This window comes from Colobus angolensis, unplaced genomic scaffold (genome assembly GCF_000951035.1).
Source record: "Colobus angolensis palliatus isolate OR3802 unplaced genomic scaffold, Cang.pa_1.0 Scaffold69, whole genome shotgun sequence".
In the NCBI taxonomy this organism is placed as follows: domain Eukaryota; kingdom Metazoa; phylum Chordata; class Mammalia; order Primates; family Cercopithecidae; genus Colobus; species Colobus angolensis.
In genome coordinates this window covers 9,887,392-9,892,533 of record NW_012120598.1, presented here as the reverse complement: position 1 = coordinate 9,892,533, position 5,142 = coordinate 9,887,392, and the positions used below count along the sequence as shown (strand labels likewise).

The 5,142-nt window shown below is 37.1% G+C and overlaps 1 pseudogene; it reads right to left on the bottom strand.

The window, feature by feature from the left end:
• Positions 1 to 4,107: 4,107 nt before the first annotated feature.
• Positions 4,108 to 4,604, bottom strand: LOC105500831 (annotated as a pseudogene).
• Positions 4,605 to 5,142: the final 538 nt, after the last annotated feature.

Genomic DNA, 5,142 nt, shown 5'->3' with positions numbered 1-5,142 from the left:
CCAAGGCAATGGTTTCTGCTACCTTCTTGCCACATCAGCCAACTGTCTGCAAACTCATCATATCTTTGATTCAGGATTGAAAATATAACCTTGAATTACAAGACATAGTCAATCTCTGTGTGGCAGGTAGAAGCTTAGCCCTTTTACACAAGTCTACCTAAAAGGCTCCCTTACAGATTCATTTATATATATATATTAATGTGAAAGACAATCACAAGTGGTTCTGGAAGTTCTGGGACTTGTCTTCTGCAGCAAATACAATGCTTTTCTAAGACTACCAAGAGATGAGAAGAGCGCCTATAATTCTAGTATTATATAAACATTTGATATACTAAGGAATTTCCATTTAAAAAAACACAGAACCATTTCAACACCCTATCAAATTAGAAAACCTTATGAAAACAGTTACTACATAAAAATAATGCATGGAAGTGAAGAAGTTCCACTCGCCACCTAGAGTGAATAAATTAGTATTTATGTAAAGATATGATGCAAAGTTAAAAAATAATAATCATGTATTTTGGCTGTTGGATCTGACCTAAATGTGACATAATTGGGATTGAATTGATGCAGAGAATGAGTTTGTGGTTGCCATAAGCAGTAGTAACATTAATTTTTTTTTGTTGTTTTTTTTTTTGAGAAAGGTCTTTCTCTGTCTCCCAGACTGGAGTACAGTGGCACAATCACAGCTCACTGAAGCCTCAACCATCCCTGGTAGCTGCCAAGGGTAAACTTCCCTTTCACCTTCTAAATTGTTGCAAAAAATCAATTCACAAAGGCAGATTAATAGAAGAAAAGGCATTCAAATGTATTAGCGTGCCTGGAAATTAGAGAGTGATTTCCCCACCATGCAATAGGGAACAAATTGTTATATATTGTTATATAGCCTCCTTCTTAGAGAATAAGAGATGGGGAAGTATGGATGATTTTAGGGGGTAGTAAGTAATTTTGGGGGGAATTCAATGGGCTTAAACAACATAGAGTGGTGTGGGATAAAGTCTGTTGAGCCCCTGAGCAGACAATGGTTTGTAACAAAAATCTGTCCAGGTGTGTTGACAGACTTCAGTCTTTCTTCCCACCATATGATTTCAGTTAATGAAAATTCAGGGAAGACACCAGAGTAAGTCCAAACTTTAGATAGATAAGAGAACTTCAGAACAATTTGATCCTGTGACTTGGGAGACACAGAAGATTGAGAGCCAGGAAGTGTGGTGTGGTCAGAGAGATCTTGAATCTTTTTTAGTTCAGCATGTCAAATAACCCTATTTTGGAGTACTGGTTTTGGAGCCCCAACACTAAAAATGGAAACGTATTTGAAAATAGGGTCTTTTCTTTCCTCTTCAAATATAATTAGTTAAAGATCTCAAGATGATATCATACTGGATTTAGGGTTATCCCTGAAGTCAAAGGTTGCTGTTAACCACCAGATGCCAGGAGAGAGAGAGGCTTGGAATGGTTTCTCCCTCAGAGCATCCAAAAGAAACCAACCTTGCCAACAATTTACTTTCAGACTTCCAGCTTTCTGAACTGTGAGAAAATACACTTCCTTTTTCTTAAGCTATCTAGTTTGTGGTAATGTTTTGATGGAAGCCCTAGGAAACTAATACAGCATGTAAGTAAGGTGAAAGCTAATAAGAACTATATTAGTCTGTTCTCATGCTGCTATAAAGAACTGCCCAAGGCTGGGTAATTTATTTAAAAAAAAAAATGTTTAATTGGTTTACAGTTCCACATTGTTAGGGAGGCCTCAGGAAACTTACAATCACGGTCAATGGCATAGGAGAAGCAGGCACCTTCTTCACAGGGTAGCAGAATGGAGTGGTTGTCAAGGGAACTGGAAAGCCCCTTATAAAACCATCAGATCTCTTGACAACTCACTATCACAAGAACAGCATGGATGATTCTGACAATTCTGATACAATTATCTGCACCTGGTCCTGCCCTTGACACACAGGGATTATTGGAACTACAATTCAAGATGAAATTTGGGTGGGGACACGGCCAAACAATATCAAGAACAAATTAAAGAACATAGGTCACTATAAAGAAATAAATTTAAATATTACAAAAATCGAGCTGTCTATAATGAACATCAAAATCTATGATTTAATAAGGCAGTAATGTTTTATTTGTGTTTTATATTTTTAAGTATTCAACACTAGGATTATATTTTTTAATTAAGGTTTTTATGTGCAAGAACTATATGTTATTCCAAGCATAATCTATGATATTCATTGATATATTTTCATAGGTCTGTAGAATTTTTGAGCAATAAGGCACTTTGTAGTTATCTATTCTGAACTCTTAATTTTGGAGAAAGTTCTGTGACTTATTTCAAAATCATGCATCTAGACAGTTACAGTACCTGGTTATGAACCCTTACCTCAATTTCCAGTCTCATAACCACATTATCAATTAAAATAAGCCTGAAAAATTATTAAAGTCTAGTTAGTAAGTAATAATTCTGGTTCTGTTTCTATTTATATACTAGGAAATAGCATTTATTTTTTACTTTGGGAAAAATAAAGTTCATTGGATATTTTTAAATTTCTGTGTGTATTTGTCTAGTCTCATGCTACTAATAAAGACATAACTGATACTGGGCAATTTATAGAGGAAAGAGGTTTAATTAACTCACAGTTCAGCATCGCTGGGGAAGCTTCGGGAAATTTATAATCATGGTGGAAGGGGAAGCAAACACATCCTTCTTCACAAGGCAGCAGCAAGGAAAAGTGCAGGGTGAAGCGGGGTTGGGGGAAGCCCCTTATAAAACCATCAGACCTTGTGAGAACTTACTCACTATCACAAGAAAATGATAGAGGTAACCATCCCCATGATTTAATTACCTCCCACTGGATCCCTCCCACAACAATGGGGATTATGGGAACTAAAATTCAAAGATAAGATTTGGGTGGGAACACAGCTCAATAATATCAGTGTTTTGTTGCTTTCTCTCTCTCTTTTTTTTTTCTCTCTCTCTCTCGCCTTCTTTCTGTCTTCCATTTAAAAATTTTTTTCTTTCTACTTCACAGGAACAGCATTTTCCATATATTTTTTAGGACTGTTGAGACTATTATGTTAGTTTGCCTGCTCAGTGGCCCCTTAATCAAAGAGATTTAGACAGAATAAAGAAACATCAGGAGGTAGTAAAATTACAGGCACAACAACAGATTAGATGGCTACCAGTGAGCATGGAGTCTGAACTACACTAGATGTTTTTGCAACCTGATAGACAGTAGTCTGAAGAGGCACAACATCTCAGTTCTACAGACAAAACACTATGGACATTACCACAGGTTTCCATTATCACTCTATATAAGTCCATTCTCAGGCTGCTGATAAAGACATACCCAAGACTGGGTGATTTATAAAGAAAAAAAGGTTTAATGCACTCACAGTTCCATGTGGCTGGGGAGGCCTCACAATCATGGTGGAAGGAGAAAGGCATGTCTTACATGGCAAGAAATAATGAGAACAAAGAGAAACAGTTTCCCTTTATAAAACCATCTGATCTCGTGAGACTTACTCACTACCATGAGAGCAGTACGGAGGAAACCTCCCCCATGATTCAGTTGTCTCTCACTGGGTCCCTCCAACAACACATGGGAATTATGGGAGCTACAATTCAAGATGAGAATTGGATGGGGACACAGCCAAACCATATCTCACTCAAATTTAAAACATGTATATATCAATTTTCTAGAGAATTGTTTTTTGTAATGGCTATGCAGAATATGCTCTGCTAATTAAGTTTAAATAGGCCCAACCAAATGTGATTCTGCCCTCCTCCCTCAACCCCATCAGTAAAGAAAAGGAAAGATACTGACGGTCTTCACTGGTATGTAATTTTTATGTATTTTTATCTAGGAGAATATGCATTCTTTTTGTAGTAATTCTTTTTTGTTGTTAGTTTTTATTTCATAATCATAAAATTAACTCTATAATCCAGCTAAGCATGGAAGGGAACAAGAAAAACATGGAACACAAGGGAACTGCAGCAAGAGCACAAAGATGATGGGATATTGTGAGCGAGTGGGGTGGAGGGGTGCTCTCCTGAGCAACAGAAGGAATGGTCTAGTGATGAAGATAAAACACAAGTCAAACTTATTAGAGTTGTTCACAGTCAGAAATGGTGATCTTCTTGCTGGTCTTGCCATTCCTGGACCCAAAGCACTCCATAGCTTTCACAATACTCATGCCTTCTTTCACCCTGCCAAAGACCACATGCATGCCATCCAACCATTCAGTCATGACAGTGCAGATGAAAAACTGGGAACCATTTGTGTTGGATCCAGCACATTTTCCATGGACAAGATGCCAGCACCTGTGTACTTTAGTATGAAGTTCTCATCATCAAATTTCTCCCCATAGATGGACTTGCCACCAGTGCCATTGTGCTGTGTGAAGTCACCACCCTGACACATAAACCCAGGAATAATTCTGTGAAAGCAGGAACCCTTATAACCAAATCCTTTCTCTCCAATGCTCAGAGCACAAAAAATTTCTGCTGTCTTTGAAATCTTGTCTGCAAACAGCTCAAAGGAGACAGGTCCCAAGGGCTCGCCATCCACAGTGATGTCTAAGAACATGGTGGGGTTGTCCATGGCTGATAGTACTGGGCTCCTGGCAGTGGTGGCATCTGCAAAGCCATAGTAATTCTTTTAATTTGTTGGCAATAATTAAGTAAAGTTAAATTGGGCATCACTTATGTTTTATATGAGAAAACAGAGGCAAAGTTAGGGAGGTCATTTACTTTATTTTTTAAAGATTTTCTAGCCACCATATTCATGGATTGTTTGCTGTTAATTCAGTCTAAAATATGCTTTGTAGCTTTTTTATTCACCATATTACACAGAAATTACATTGACTGCTGTTTCAAATTAATCACTAAGATTTTAGAAAACAGATTGTTGTATGAACAATACTCACATTTAATATTTTAGATAAGCCTCATTTTGTCTAACAGCTGATAAGCAGGAAAGTTATAATTAGAATATTACAAAATATGGTCTTAAAATTCAGGTTGAGCTGTCCTTTGAATTCATCTCCACAATATCTCCATACATTCATTAACTTCAGATATAATTGGAAGGCACATAATTAATGCAATGGTTCTGAATGTTTATCAAATTACCACCAATC